Source organism: Lepidochelys olivacea (genome assembly GCF_965140295.1).
Source record: "Lepidochelys olivacea isolate rLepOli2 genome assembly, chromosome: 2".
NCBI classification, from domain to species: domain Eukaryota; kingdom Metazoa; phylum Chordata; order Testudines; family Cheloniidae; genus Lepidochelys; species Lepidochelys olivacea.
In genome coordinates, this window is record NC_140412.1 from 81,157,535 (window position 1) to 81,175,000 (window position 17,466).

At 37.9% G+C, this 17,466-nt stretch overlaps 1 long non-coding RNA gene across 2 annotated transcripts in view; it reads right to left on the bottom strand.

The window, feature by feature from the left end:
* LOC311516180 overlaps positions 1-17,466 on the bottom strand; it is a 40,754-nt gene that overhangs the window by 22,340 nt on the left and 948 nt on the right. The gene's annotated exons all lie outside the window — the stretch shown is intronic.

Sequence of the window (17,466 nt, forward strand, 5' to 3'; positions counted from 1 at the left end):
AGAAAAAGCATAAATAAGAGACCACCCTGGCTTAATCAAGAGATCTTCAATCTGAAACAAAAAAGAATCCTACAAAAAATTGAATCTAGGTCAAATTACAAAGGATGAAAACAAACAACACAAGTATATAGGGAAAAAATTAGAAAGGCCAAAGCACAAAATGAGATTAAACTGGCTAGAGACATAAAGGGTAACAAGAAAACATTCTACAAATACATTAGAAGCATGAGGAAGACCAAAGACAGGATAGGCCTGTTACTCAATGGGGAGGGGAGGAACAATAACAGAAAATGTGGAAATGTCAGAAGTGCTAACTGACTTTTTTGTTTCAGTTTTCACCAGAAAAGTTTAGTAGCAATTGGACGTAGCGAATGCCACAGAAAATGAGGTAGGATCAGAGGCTAAAATGGGGAAAGAACAAGTTAAAAATGACTTAGACAAGTTAGATGTCTTCAAGTCACCAGGGCCTGATGAAATACATCCTAGAATACTCAAGGAGCTGACGGAGGAGATATCTGAGCTATTTGTGATTTTCTTCAAAAAGTCATGGAAGATGGGTGAGATTGCATAGGACTGGAAAAGGGTCAAATATAGTGCCAATCTATAAAAAGAGGAATAAGGACAACCAGGGGAATTACAGACCAGTCAGCTTAACTTCAGTACCCAGAAACATAATGGGGCAAATAATTAAGCAATCAATTTGCAGACACTAAGAAGATAATAAGACGATAAGTAATAGTCAGCATGGATTTGTCAAGAACAAATCATGTCACACCAACCTAATAGCTTCCTTCGACAGGGTAACAAGCCTTGTGGATGGGAGGAAGCAGTAGATACGGTATATCTTGACTTTAGTAAAGCTTTTGATACTGTCTCGCATGACCTTCTCAAAAACAAACTAGGGAAATACAACCTAGATGGAGCTGCTATAAGGTGGGTGTATAACAGTTTGGAAAACCATTCCCAGAGAGTAGTTATCAGTGGTTCATAGTCAAGCTGGAAGGGCATATCAAGTGATCCCTGCAGGGATCCATTCTGTGTCCAGTTCTATTCAATATCTTCATCGATTATTTAGATAATGACATAGAGCATACACTTATAAAATTTGTAGATGATACCAAGCTGGAAGGGGTTGCAAGTGCTTTGGAGGTTAGGATTAAAATCAATGATCTGGACAAATTGGAGACATGATCTGAAGTAAATAGGATTAAATTCAATAAGGACAAATGCAAAGTACTCCACTTAGGAAGGAACAATCAGTTGCACACACAAAAAATGGGAAATTATTGCCTAGGAAGGAGTAGTGCAGAGAGGGATATGGGGGTCATAGTGGATCACAAGCTAAATATGAGTCAACAGTGTAACACTGTTCCAAAAAAAAGCAAACATCATTCTGGGATGTTTTAGCAGAAGTGCTGTAAACAAGACATAAGAAGTAATTCTTCTGCTCTACTCCACACTGATTAAGCCTCAACTGGAGTATTGTGTCCAGTTCTGGGTGCCACATTTCAGGAAAGATGTGGACAAACTAGAGAATGTCCAGAAAAAAACAACAACAATGATTAAAGGTCTAGAGAACATGACCTATGAGAAAAGATTGAAAAAACTGGGTTTGTTTAGTCTGGAGAACAGAAGACAGAGAGGGGACATGATAACGGTTTTCAAGTACATAAAAGGTTGTTACAAGGAGGAGGGAGAACATTTTTCTCCTTAACCTCTGAGGCTAGGACAAGAAGCTAATTGCAGCAAGGGCAGTTCAGGTTGGACATTAGGAAAAACTTCCTAACTGTCAGGGTGGTTAAGCACTGGAATAAACTGCCTAGGGAGGTTGTGGAATCTCTATTATTAGAAATTTTTAAAAGCAGGTTAGACAAACAAGTGTCAGGGATGGTCTAGATAATACTTTGTCCTGCCATGAGTGCAGGGGACTGGACTAGATGACCTCTCGAGGTCCCTCCCAGTCCTACGATTCTATGATTCTATCATATTTTAAGATATAATTATGCACAAGGTGACTGGAGTGTGCATATTTGAGATTTTGACCTTTACTTTGTTTTTCTGACTGTTCGATTTCTCAACAGTAATGTTTCATTCATGCTTTAGTTTTACAAAAAAAACCCATAATTTTTATAAATGCTAATGGAGCTTCTTTACACCATAGTCTAAAATTCTTTGGTTGGATGCCCCCTGAATGCTAATACCCTTGACTGAAGCCACTGAAACCCATCTGCCCTTGACTGTGGACTGGAATCCCCAGCCTCCCTTGACAAAGTCCTTCTGAGTACCCAGTCAAATATATTACAGAATATTTGTCACCTTGTGTATTGAAAGACCAGAGCTTAGCATTTCAGACCCGTTTAACACTTATACCTCTTAACTACTTGGCACTAGCTAAATTGCTACCTATTAAGAGGAATTGATGCTAATATTGTACTGATTAAATAGCTTTCTTATTTCATTCTCATTAGGCTAAATCAGTTTCCAGGGAGACAATCCCAATTCAGCAAGTCTCAATTAAGTAGAATAAATTCTTACACTGGTGCAGTATCTTTCTGAATCACCTCATAAATTGTGAGCAAGGGGACAGGAAATTCTATGACTTCCTACCCATACCTTCTTTTAAATCTGGGCGTGTGGGAGGGGCCTATCTCTACCATCTACAGAATATAAATGAGGTGCAGAACCCTAAACTCAGCGATCAATTGAGATCTTGGAATACTTTTCAGAGGCAATGACAATACAAGCAGAGACGATGCACCGGTTCCCATACTTTCCCACCCTCTCGAAGCTGTGCTATTATGACATGACCACTGAATGCCCAGCCAAGTCCTAACTACACAGGGAAATACTTATCACAAGAATAACCAATATAGATAGTGCTGACTGGGTCAGTATTATCTTATGAAGCTATTTAGCATGGCATTCTGGACTCATTGCTGTTTTCTGGAGGCATGATGCCACTAATAGCAATAGGCCCAACAACTAAGTCACTATGCACAATTGGGAAGAATTCTGTGTAGTTTGAAAGCTTGTCTCTTTCACCAACAGAAATTGGTCTGGTAAAAGATGGTAACTCACCCACGTAGTCTCCCTAATATGCACAATTAGAGAAGCTTTGTCTTCCCCCCTTAGAGCAGTATTTTACCGTTACTGCCTTCTGAGCTAATATTTAAAGACCAAAACTTACACAGAGAAGCTTCCTTATTTCCCTTAGTAGAGATCACCTATATTTTCTTGTTTATATAACATGTAATTGATGTACTCAGTAAGCTTAGCCTGAAAATTTGAGCTTTTAACCAGTCTGTGGCACTGTACAGTACCAGCTCTAAACTACACACTGACAGCTCATCAAAACGTGCCCATACCCAGTTTTCTGCTTGGATATTATCATTCTGTGACCATGAGAGCGTAAAACTGGATACTGTGCTGGTAGGTCAGTATCACTACAACTTGCCTAAACAAAAATAAAATAGCTTTTCATGCTTATTGATTTTGATTTTTTTTTTGCCATTTTTATGCTTCATTGAGTATAATGGCAGTAAGGATGTGTCTTGTAAAAGGAACCGAAGTTTCCCCTCTGAGTAGTTTAAACATTTCACATTTTAGCTGCTCCCACAAACGTTTTTATTTTTTTTCCAAATGCAGGTTTGGAAGGACTTTAAAAAAAAAAAAAAGGTTGATCTTTAAGTAATACATGTGATATTAGTTTTTCCGTTTTAAAATAATCACATTATTGCAGACATTTTAATAGATGTAGAGGTTGCTATGTATTAACATGATTCATGGTCCTTGACAGCAGTGTCTCTGAAAATCCCACAGGAATGCAAAATACAAAACTCCGCACACATTCAAATTTTACTGCCTGCAGCTAAAAGAGGGGGGAAAAGACTTAAAACTGTTGAAACCCTTCAACTTTAAAAGCATTAATAGATGGTCCTGGGGGATTAAATCTAAATCTTAATGTGTAAAAATCAAGTTAATAACCACAGAGATTAATATGGTTGCATTTGATTATTGTGATAATGCAAACAATTAGTACTGCTAAAGTGAGATATATTAGCCTCCTACTTGCCCCACACATCTGCAAAGCATTGGAAATAAATGGAAATAAAACATTTTGCTCTGAGAGGTTTTTTTACCTTTGTCTTACTTTCTCTGTAGCTGACTCATTTTTGAAATTATAATTTTCAACATTTATTTTTAAGCTCTTCTTTTATAAGATATGTATAAAATCAGCTGCCATAATCAGATATCATCAATCCTATATTGTCAGCAAACTATTTATGCGTTGCTTACCAGTACCAATAATTCGACAAATTTTCATGATAAACAGTGTTAGATTGTTTTTAAAAGATAGGAAAACCATGTGCATGTATCAGCTTGACAAAAATATGGGCTTCCTCCTACTCCAGTTTAATTCCATGGGTTTAATTCCAGACTTCAGTGGGAGCAGAATCAGGCATCTAATCTAATCTATATTTTAGACGGAATTGGAACTGCCACCTATACTTCAGGTTGCCTGACATTTCCCATTATAAGACCCTGTTCTCAGTTGCTTATAACTTGGCCAAATTTTAACTGTTTGAGTTGAAATTTCATATGCCCAGTGTTTGCTTCAGGTTGATTTTTTTTCCTGGCAAAAGTGGTTTATCCATTTCCAAGCTCTAAATCAAAGGAAATGTTATTTTGTTCCCATTAAAAGTATTCTTGCAACCATTTAATTGAGAGCAGGGACTCTGGGAACAGTGTGAGGGCAGAGTGAGGGCAAAAGACTAAACTTGGATGAGGAGACCAGAGGAGGGAGACGGGACGGAGTGAGGAAGACCTGGAAGCTGACATGAGGACTGGCTGGGCAAGAAACCTGGGATAATCGCCCCAGGGTTTGAAGACTGAGACTAACTGGACAAAGAATTAGGAGGAAAGACTGGGATTCTGAGCCTGGGGGTGAGGATTGGGAGATGGGATTGTGAAAGACTGCAATTTGTATGGGAAGCCCAGAGCAGGCAACTAGAACTGGCTAGATGGGGAGACTGGGACAGGGATTTTAGACCCAGGGAGCCGGAGGAAGATTGGGATGAGGAACTGGGGCTGAGGGAAGCTAGGAGTGGCATGGGGACAGGCTGGAGAGGATAGAGCAGAAGGGTCAGGCTTGTGGGAAACAGGTACAGAAAGACCTCTGTGATCGTTAAACACTCCTTTCCAGAACCTGAAATAAAAACCAAGATTCTGGAATCTCACTATTACTCTTTTGACAGCCAATGTGTGTGAAACCTGTTGACAAAGTGTATGTCTCATCCCCCCTAAAGTATTTATTTACTTAGAGGATGACATTTTTCTGCTGTTATCAGTTACTCAGTTAGCTGAAGTAGCAGAGGTCTGTGTTGTGGATCTACAGATTACAACCCTGCAGATGAGCCAGGTGGTTGGCAATATGATGTCACATAGTAGAATTTCTGTTGTTTCACTTTGCTTTTTTAGGAAATTATACACAAAAACAATGTTGAAAGAGTGTTAAAGTTGCAAAGTCAAGCACTCAGAAGTTAGGAAATGCCAGAATTAAGGTTTCTTGTGCAACTTAATTCAGCCCGCTTGTGTGTATGCACTATGATACAGTCTGTAATTAGATGATCACATACTATTTTTTACACAGGACTCTAACCTCATTTAGTACACAGGATGGGCCTTCTCTTGGGATGAATCAGAGTTGTGGAGGCACTGTCTATAGGATTCCTGCTTGATTGTTGCAGAAGTTGGAAGGTGTGCAGTGAATGAGGCAGGGGAATGCAGGAAGAGAAAGGAGGGTCTCATGATTAAGGCAGTTGAAGGCTGCTCTGGAGAACTGGAATTTATCCCTGCCTCTGCTATAGAATTCCAGGGTGGTTTTGAGCCAGTCACTTAAACCAAGCTTTTCACAGGTGGCCACTAATTATGCCTTCCTTATTTTCTGGGTGCCCAACTTGAGACCCAGGTGTCAGATTTGCAGGAGTGCTGAGCACTCACAACTGCAACTGAAGTCAACAGGAGCTGTGCTTTAACATATAAAGCTCTATAAAATGTGAAGTACTCTGAAAAATCAGGTGCTAATGGATACTTTTGACTTTAACTTCTATGTGCCTCAGTTGCCCATCTTTAAAATAGGAATAGTGCCTAACAGGGGAATTGTGAAAATACAGAGAGCACCACAGAAAATCCTAATAATTGTGTCTTCAGAGTAGGGTTTGAATAGTGTGCAGTAAATAAGGCCTGGGGCCACACATACGATGGGGACAAAATTAAATGTGGTACAGCAGCTCATCTGGAAGGCACTGTCCATTCTGTGCACTGAATGACGCAGGGCCCTCTGGAAAATATAGTATTGACCATGTAATGAGAGATTATATAATAATGAATATGCACAAGTGGGATGAATTAAGGTCTCACAGCAATCTTAATGCTGGCATTTCCTAACTTTTGAGTACTTGACTTTGAATCTTAATAATTTTCTTCTGATGTTTTTGTGTATGATATTTATTTATATGACCCCATCACTGTAGTATCTGTGTGCCTCTTGAATAATCCACATATGGAGGGGATCCTCCATACATGAAGCATACAGCCCTTTTCAGAGGAGGGCTCTAGAACTTCTGGAGGCCCTACAGAGGACTGTCTGTGTCATTCGGGGTTCACAAAAGTATGTGGTTGTAGATGGGATCACCTGGGAGGGAAAGTGATTAGGCCAGCGATAGAGCAAGGGAGAACACATCCTTCCAGCACCACAAAAGTTTCTCAAAAAATGTTAATACAGACCTAGCCTTTTCCATGGAACCTTGCCCTGGGAACAATGGAGCTGAGCTCCTTAGGGAGAGGGGTCATGTCATCCCATGGAGCTGCCTGGTTTCGGGGCAGGTCCCACGGCCTTTCCTGCTGTGAGCCAAACCTGACTCTCCTCTTCCCCCTGCCATGGTGGGAGGGAATCTCAGGAAGGGAATCCTCACCGAGATTTCCTCATAAAATTTCACTTTCCATAGCTTGTCTCTTGGAAGGGGACAAGTCTGTATGAAAAATTAACTTGATGTGTTTGTAGGTGGTTTGTGTGTGTGTTGTATGCACATGTGTAACAGCTGGATTTTACAGGCGATGCCTTGATACTTTGGGCTGATGCAGTTGCATATTTTTAGACATACCTGCTAATTTCTGAAAACTAGAAATCTGTGCAGAAACATAGAGATATCTTTAACTCAACTGAAATACTTTGGATTTGGAGAGCTCTTCTGAGGGAAAGACTGAAAAAGAACAATAAACATGTAAATGTGGCAACTGTGCATGTCTGTTACATGTGGGAGAATGCTTCATTGTCTTGCAAAAGTGAGAACTTTGGGATTGAAACTGATGACAGTAATTAAGATGATTTAAAAGAAAAAGCCCAGCTGTAGAAATAAATCAAAAAGAAAGATTTTGCCAACATTTTCCTCAACGATAGTAGAGAAGTATACTAAAGAATGGGGGTTGACAGAAAAGAAACACAACCCTAAGAAAAAGAGGCAGGAAAGCAGGCATGTAAACTTGTGAAACTTTAGCATTTCAGAAGACCTGTGGGCAGAGTACAGAGGAGGACATAGAAAACTTAAGCATGAAAGATTTTTAACAGCTGGGCACCTTTTTAATTTTTTTGAGTATTGCATACACTATTTCATTTGAGAAAAGAGAAAATTAAATTAAGATATAAAAATAAAGGGACAAGAGTTATAAAAATAAAGAGAGAAGATGGGAGAAAGAATGTTAGCCATTTATTTGGGCTCCCTTTCTAGCTCTGTACTGTACTATATCCTATTAAAATCCTGCATTTTGCTTCTCACTTGAGCTCTCTCCTGCAGCATTTGCTGGATACCCCATTTTTTGAGCAAAATTTGTGTAGATTTGGGGGAGCTCTCTAAGCAGTCATAGCAACAGTGGAATATTTGTTCACTCTTTCTCAGCAAAGCGTCATAGACACAGTGCCTTTGGATGGGGGAGAAAGGGGAGAATTGATGTCAGTGGCTCCAACTCCGAGTCTGACAGCCTCCTGACAGTTACTAATATCAGCACATTTAATATTTTTAGTCTAGTTGTAAGGTTTGTGTGATGTGTTTTTGATTTCCTGCTTCAGAAATGCATTTTGGCTAGAAAACAAGTGAGGCATACAATTCTTTTTTTTTTTTTTGCCACACAAATATCAGGAAATTATTACCTGTCTATCCAATATACATTATATAATCGGTTACTTACATCCAGTTGGAGATTTTTGTTTATTGGTTATTCAATCATTGCATGAACGTGGGTAAACAAATGTAATTACTTTTGAGGAATGTGAGGTCAGCAGGATTCAGTCCTCACCTAGCCTTTGTGAACAGTGTTAGTTTCCACAAATTGCACTTTGTTTTTTTGTCTCTCAACTGCTTTAGTTTATCTTAATCTCTGGGGTTCATGTGATTGCTTCGTTGTCTTCTAAAATCTTAAAAGTTCTTGCCTGCATTTTAAAATTAGTTACTAAAAGAATGTATAGAACCAGAAGTAAAAGTTAACCAAGATACCTTTCTCTACAAATTCAGCAAATTAGTTGTGTTAACTCTATCCATCTATTGCTCAAAACAAGAAGACATCAGATCAAGACAATCTGTTGCTCCACCTATAGTCAGTAGTTGTTCAATTTGATACTTTTAACGGATGTTCCAATTCTCTCATGTTTTGTACTTCTGCATCTTGAGTGCTTTTGAGTTTTCAAAGTCTTATTTTCATCGGAGTTCTCTTAATTTGCGGTTTTTATTATTATTTTTGATGAACCAAGTCACAGAACGATTTTGTGACCAATGTGAGAGTATTTTTTTCATAAAAGAGCTTAAAATAAAGACCCTGACCCTGCAACAGATGCAGGCAGGTGAATGATGTTGCGTAAGTTGCATAAGTTCACCTGCCGGCATCTCATTGCAGGATTGTGACCTAAATGAAACAAAATGTGAACTCAGCTCTCCACTTGTTTATTTTGTTAGGCGTGTGGAAGGAGGAGATGATACTTTTTATAAAACTGCAAGTCCTTATTTGTGGTATTGTGTGATATGAATTAACTGGGGCCTATTTCTTGAATTGTTTAATTTATCTGGATGTTGAGCCTGCAAACCATTACTCACAGGAGTAACCCCATGGAAATCAATAGGACTACTCAGGTAAATAAGGTAGAATGATGCAGGTAAAGGTTGGTAGGAGCAGGCTACTGAATGTTTTCCAGAGTCCTTATTAAAGCTCGTATTTTATACATTAGGGCCCAACCCTCCACCCATTGAAGGAATTTCAACAAGCCCATTGATCTCAGTGAGAACAGGTGTGGGGCGTTATAAAAAAAAAAGATTTACAAATATATTTTTGTACATTCGTTAGTAATCCCAAAAGATGTTACATTGAAATATATTTTTGGCTCAAGCATCTGGACAAAGTAACAAGGGCTACAAAAATCCAGTACAATTGTTATCACTTTTTTAAAATGTAAAGGAAAGCGGGTTATAGAGAAGATATGTTCCTAACAAACTTTTTACCTAGAAGCTAACAATTCTAAATTTTAAAACAAAGGGAATTTAAATTAATTATACCATTTTTTACAACTCCCCAGTATATTGCCATTATGGATATACTTCACAGCTCAACTAAAAGATCATATTGCTTTAAAACAGGGATACTAAAATCAAGCATGCCTGAAGGAGAATTTGTGAACACAATTATGTCTGCCGTATAGTTGCCAGGTCAGTGGGTGGTGTATGATGCACCCATCTTTCTAGGAGCAGTAGTATTTCCTGCTGTTTTTTTCAGACGTGACCTAGAAGGAGGTTAATGATTCCAAAGAATGACTTTTCCCTTAGGGAAAATTTAATCTTCTGACCTTTTTCTCTATCTGTCCATTCCTTTTAAGTCACAGGCCCCCTTCATTTAGCCTACATCAAGCTGTTTTATTTTCTTCAAAAACGTGGTTGAAGTGATTGCTTTTGCTTTCATTTAACCCTTGAACTGGATGCATTTCAAAACTAAAGCACTTGTACAAAATATGGGATCGCTTGCAAGCACTTCTTTCAGATCTCTATATTTGTCTTAAATGTGACTGCCAGTCCTCAAAATCACTTTGACAACTGACTAACTTCAAAATGCAAGCCTTTAATGTATTCTTGCAATCATCTTAGAGATTTGCTTTAGAAAAAAATGACAGGAGTAAAGCAGCTATTGGATTTTTTGAATCCCATCAAAAAGCTGTTGGTATTAAAATGATACAAAAGGAAATTCTATTCAAAAAATGTTAACAATGACCATCATGCCCTCTTCAGATTAACTTTAAATTTGAGATCCTGAAGAAATATCAGCATTTCACAGTTAAACTGTCGAAGCTTTTGGCTTTGTTTGAGCTATGCAGACATTAGTGGATCAAATTTAGTGTGAGAATATAGTAAAATAAGATTGTAATTACTTTATTATTCTCAAGAGTGTTGACTCTTGGGCGCAAGGAGTTCTTGAGGGTAAGTGAAAACAGAAACTGTCTTGTGCTCAAAGCTGTCAGCTAACTTCCTTATACTCTGCAGCAGACATTGATTTTGTCTGTATTGTATTACACTGCGTTATTGCCAACATAATGATACATGAATATTCCTCCATTTTCAGAATTATAATTAATGCTTGATTTTGACATTATGACAAACTAGTGCAGCTCCACAACAGAAACATCCAAATCTAGGAACAAAGGAATTGCCATATTGGAAAAGACCAATGGTCCATCTAGTCTAGTATCTTTCTGTCTCTGATAGTGGCCAAAGCCTGAGGCTTCAAAGGAAGGCATAAACCCCCCATAATGCACCTAATTGCACTACTATACCACAGAGGAAAATTTCTTTGCAACCCCAGCTGGTGATCAGTTTATGCCCTGAAGTATGAGGATTGATAGCCCTTATAATTTGTATTCCAGCTAGTGTAGCTGCAGATGCTATATTTAATCAAATAAATGTCTAATAGTTTTGTAAAGCTAAGTAAGGGCTAAATACTGCCGTCTCATGGGGAAAAAACATGGGGGAAGAAAAACTGCTGAAAAATTTCATGAGGAGAACCTCATGGAGTTTGCACTGCATTCTTCCCTCAGGGGAAAGTAGTTTGCATTCTCATGGAGGAAGCTGGCAAATAGATTTCAAACCCTTCACTGGCCTTAGGGTTAGCAGGGGTTTCCGGCTCCAACCTTGACCATTGGCTCCTCTTGCCTCTTTTTATGCCCTAACCCATCACTTCTGAAAGTGGAATTTAGAAGGCAGAGTGGAAGTTAATGCTACCTATAGCAGCAATTACCTCCTACTTGGATTTCTGCCTGAAAATCCACCAGGTTTTGATGAAACAACATTGCATAGTATAGTTGTTCCTCAGCTTTTCCCCTCTCAACCTGATATGTTCCCCTCCCCAAACCTGGACACCCTGCAGCCATGCAATGAATTGTGTGAAGGAACATCTGCAGATTTTAGTGGAACTGGGGGAACATGCCAAAGAGCACATCTTCCTCCTTTTGTTGGCTTTATGGCCTTTCTACCTCTATTTTATTTTCTTTACTCCCCTTCTTGCACTGAAGATCAGCAATTGTTGCCCCAGAGTTTTCTGCCTCAGTAATATCCTGCAACAGTGATTTCCACAGGTTCACTATACATGATAATGAAAAAAAGGATTGCCTTTCAGCCACTTAAGTATGTTTCCCTGCTTTTGTGTGTGTGTAATGGAACAGGGTAGGTAGGAGTACCAGGATAGCTTTTTCTGTACTATCCATAATCTTATAGACCTCTAACACACCTCTTCCTCTTCTTTCTAAAGCCATGTCTACAGTATAAATTATGTCAACTTACGTCGACACACAGCCACCACAGTTATTCAGTCACTTGTGTGTGTGTGCACACTGGGTTCCTTAGGTTGGCGGTGCGCATCCTCACTAGGAGTGCTTGTATCGACTGTATTGTCAGTGTGTGGCATTGTGGGATGGCTCCTGAAAGCCAGTAACAGTCAACATAAGCAATGCAATGTCTACACTGATACTGCATTGACCTAATTACATCAACCATGACTCTGTGCTGCTCAGGGAGGTGGTGTTACTAAATCAGCAGAGAGAGGCACTTATGTCGGCGGGAGCCAAATGTAAGCGAAGACACTTCCACAGCTAGGTTGATGCAAAGCATCTTACGTCAATCTAAACCTGTGGTGTAGACCAGACCTAAATTAAATGTTTTACTCATTTAATTTTATTCTTCTATCAATCCCCTTCCCCTGTATCTTTAATCATATTCAGTGCCCTTTGCTGGATGTTTTCTATTTCTGCTATGTCTTTTCTAAGTTTAAATTATTAAAATTTAACACTGTGTTCAAGATGAAAATGTCCCTTCACTTCATACAATGCCATAATATTTTTAATATTATTCTCTTTTCTCCTCTTAATGTATTCTGACATCTCATTTGTTTTTTGTTTTGGTTTAGTTTTTTTAAAACACTATGGCACGTTGAAAAGAAATTTTCACTGAGTTCTCCAGAATGATGCCTATTTTTTTTCTTGCACTAATCAACAACCAGTCAGAGTAACTGGTTGGGTAGTTGAAATTGTTCTTTCCAGTAAGTACCACTTAGTGCTCGTCGGTGTTTTTATTGCCCTTTTGTCTTGGTTTGTAAGGTTGGTCTATAGTTCCTCACAATTCTCCTAGGTTCAACTAACATAAGTAAGGGCTCTTCCTGTTTAAATCAATGGAATTTTTGTGCACACATCAGAGAGTAGAATTTGGCCATTGCATGGGGAACAAATTTTGCCACCTTACTACTCAGAACTTTTTCAAGGTTGTTAATAAATAGGCTGGAGATAACCATTTCAAATATTAATATTGGTCACTGGGGCACTTCAGTGTTAACCTCTCTTTCTCTGCTATGAATTAGCCATTTATTCCTTTGCATTTCTGATAGAAAAGCACATGGTATAGTGGTGTGAACACATTAATGGAACCCATGAGCTCCTGAACTGAAATCCTCATTTTGACATGGATTCCCTCTGTGGCTATAAGTAAGTCACTTAACCTCAGGCTAAATGAACCTATCTAATAAGGAAGTTAAGATAATTAATTAATTTCTATAAAATGCTTTGAAAATGGAAAGTTCTAGGTAGTCTTATTTTTCTTTCCCATCTCTTACTCATCTCACGACTCTACTTCTCATTTTGTGGTTACCATGCTTTTCTAAGAGTCTCTTGTGCGGAACTTTATCATAGGTTTTCTGAAAGACAAAATAAATCATATCCTCCAGTTCTGCTTTATCCACTACTTCATTAACTCTGTCAAATAATTCTAACAGGTTAGAAAAGACTTATTTATTTTTACAGAAACTTTGCAGGATTTCTCTGTTATTTGTGTGCTTTATCATTCTATTTTTATTGATTCTCTCAATATTTTCCTGGTACTGAAATAAGACTCAACAGTCTAAAATTCCCATGATCATCATTAACACCTTTTTAAAAGATGGGTACAACCTTGGCCATCCTCCAGTCCTGTGGTACAGTAGCTGTTTTTAATGATAAATTACATATTTTTGTTAGCAACTCAGTTACATTGGTCTTTAGTTCCTTTAGAACTCTCAGATGAATACCATCTGGTCCTACTGATTGATTGCAATTTAATTTCTCAAGTTGTTCCATCACCTTTTTTTGATATTCCCATTTCTGATAGTGCCTCACTTTCAATACCTAAAAAGAATAAATGATGGGTAGGTATTTCATCTTCTTTTGTAAAGAACAGTGTAAAGAAATCATTTAGTTGTTTCCTATTCTTTTTCGATTGTCTCATGTAGATATAGAGGAAAACAAAATACAAAAGCAAGTCGATTTTTTTCTTCTCTATTTTAAGAGGACTTCAACATTTTCTTTAAAAAATACCACAGATGTCTCTGAGATCTTTAAGTGAGACAATATGATAGAATCCGACACCCAAAATTTCAAGTTCCATTGCCATTTTCTATTAATTGTACCTTATGATGTTCAGCATACGATCAATAGTGGAATGCAGTGGAAGAGCTGCCAACATGTTTGGCTTTTAGTGTTGAATGTTTGCTATAGCCATGTAGAAAAATAAAGATGTATTTATACTATATATAGTGCCAGAATTTAGGGGAAGGGGAAATAACTCAGAAGACAAGCTCCTGTAATGGAACATTTAGCTGATAAACAAGCAAACAAAGACAAAACTATTACCAGACTGAAATGAAAATAGAGTAAGAAGTAAAACTACGATCATTACTGTCAATTGGTATCATACTTCTCAACTCTCTCTATATCTATCCCCCCCACCCCACTCCCCACCCACCCACACATCCTCACATACTTCTCACTATTGTCTGTTGTGTCTTCTGACTAATTTAGACTTTAAGCTACTCAAGCAGGGAACTTTTCTTTGTATATGTCTGTACAGTTCCATATATGCCAATGGTGCTATTTAAATTATAATAATTCAGTGTTTTAACAAATACAAGTAAATAATAAGTTCAAATCAAAGGTAACTATTAGTTAAAACACCCTCAGGAAGTGTCCCAGAAAACATGACCTTTTGAGCTACAACCAAACCAGCCAACTTTATAGTGTCTTGAGGTCAAGTCTCCTATTTCACATGACTTCAGGGGCTTTAGGTACATGCTATACCAAAGTAAACCACACAGAATGTTATGATCAAGTAAACTTTTCACTCCAGCTCCAGCCTTACATTGAGGCATAGCAACCAGCTTCAAATAAACTTGTGACACAATATATCTGGAACCAGGCTCAGAAACAATTTGGAAAATTCATAAATGCTAGGTGGAGAGATTAAAATTAGGAGAAAAATAATCAGAAGGATGGTTGACGTATAGTGAGAAAATTGGGATAAAAAATAAAAGGTCTGGACCTTAGGATTGCTGTCTCACCATGATTTGAAACTTATCAAAGGGATTTAGGCTTTGCAGCTGACATTTTAAATTGAGGATTTATTTAAACTTGTATTGAATATTTCTTTTGTAATTAGTTTTTGCGGTCATATTTCATTATCAGTATTTTTTTCTATTTACTTTTACGGTAGCAATGATGCGTATTGTAAGAGTATCTGAGAAATATATGAATATATTTATTCACTGTTAATGAGAGTTAAATAGCAAGATTGCTGTTGGGTTGCATCATAGCATTTTTTCTTGAGGTACCCTATATTTCCCACTTGTATATGATATTAGAATCAAGCAAGAGAAAGTGAGTGACATCTGACACTATATAAATCATCCATCAATAACAAATGGAAGGTTTTAATTCAAGGATTTGTTCCTCTTATGTGTGTGGGTTTTTATTTTTGGAATATTATTCAGGTCATGTATGGATATTGCCTGAAGCTTGTGAAAAGCTTTGTGTTTTTCTCCTCTTTTCATTTTTGTGCATTTACAGAAATAGAATTAAATTTTGATGTAGCTGAATTTCTGAATTCTTGAATTTAGCTTAATTACTGGAGAAGGGAAGGATATTTTCACATTGGGTAGATAATTAATTTAAGAGGTTTGTGTCCCTTTACCACCTTTCTGGCCATCCCCCTCAAAAACAAAAGGCTAGAGAAAAAGAGTGTATTTCACAACAATTCTTGCTTAACTGTCATATGTGTCTGTGTGTTTGCATGCAGTTTCAGGAAAGAAAATCAGGCCCTGTGTCCGAATTTGGGACATAATTTTCTTTAATATTTGTATATTAAGAAACAAAGTCATAGGAACTAGGTGGTACAATGGTTTAAAGCACTAGCCTCAGGTCACCATAAATGAAATTGTGCCGGTCTAAATATGACAAGGAGTCCGGTGGCACCATATTTAGACTAGTATCAGGGGATAGCTGCGTTAGTCTGCATCCACAAAAACAACAAGGAGTCCGGTGGCACCTTAAAGACTAACAGATTTATTTGAGCATAAGCTTTCGTGGGTAAAACCCCACTTCTTCAGATGCATGGAGTGAAAATTACAGATGCAGACATAAATATACTGACACATGAAGAGAAGGGAGTTACCTCACAAGTGGAGAACCAGTGTTGACAGGGCCAATTTGATCAAGGTGGATGTGGTCCACTCCCAATAATAGATGAGGAGGTGTCAATTCCAGGAGAGGCACTTCCTCATCTGTTATTGGGAGTGGACCACATCCACCCTGATCAAATTGGCCCTGTCAGCACTGGTTCTCCACTTGTGAGGTAACTCCCTTCTCTTCATGTGTCAGTATATTTATGTCTGCATCTGTAATTTTCACTCCATGCATCTGAAGAAGTGGGGTTTTACCCACGAAAGCTTATGCTCAAATAAATCTGTTAGTCTTTAAGGTGCCACCGGACTCCTTGTTGTTTTTGTGGATGCAGACTAACGCAGCTATCCCCTGATACTAGTCTAAATATGGTCCTTCCTGGATATTTCTGCATATCACAAACCACCAAAGAATTTAGCACAACTGACACCCTCTCTCTGAAGATGCTACCACTCAGGATTTATTTGTATTTAACTTCTGCGCCAGGCTATTACCAGTACTATTACTTTAGTTCTCTGAATAGTTAAATTAAACTGAAAAAGTTTTAAGAATCCAGTTTACATTTTCTAGTTTCTAGTTTTAGGCAAAGTAAAAAAGAATTGTTAATATGTTTGTTTGTGAGATGTTCTGATATAGTGTTGTTTCAGAGACAGCCGTGCATGTCCTAGAAAGACCATATCATAAAAGATGGGTGCTTCCAACTTTTGGGGAAACAATTAATCTGATCCTGTCAATGGGATATAAGTATTTAATTATGTTTCAGGGAGAAAGAGAGAGTGGACCATATAGAGTGAATGAACATGATTGAGATGTTTAAGATGTAAGCAGAACACCACAGCTAGCACAGAAAACAGAAACAAGAATGATAATATCCATTGACTGAGGGGAAAAAAAAGTTTAAGAAATTTAGTCTGTTCTCCTCCCCTCCCCCCCGCACACCGGTCAAAAAGTCTGTTTTCATTCATGCAGAAGCATAGGTGTAGATTTTATCAGGACCTTTGAGTTGGAGCACCCAGAGCTGTGGATTACAGATGCTTCCTGTCATGTATAAACACAATCATTATGTGAAAGCATGGCACCCACATTGCTACCTAAACAGCCATTCCTCTGGACTGAAGTGCTTTGTTCTCTTTGGAGTTATTTTTGTGACTATGAACAGGACTATTCTAACATTTCTCAGAAACAATCTATAGTATTTTCTACGCTACCTATATAGGTTTTGTTACTTGCAGAGTATATGTCCAAATATGACCCTGTTCTTCAATCAGAAAGTATGTTTTTATGCATATATAGTGACACTTGTTTGACTGACAGCATGAATATAAACAATAGTGGACACCACTTATAATTCTGAAATTGATGTTAATAATGAGCATAAGAAAAATATTTTCTGTGTACTTTTCTAT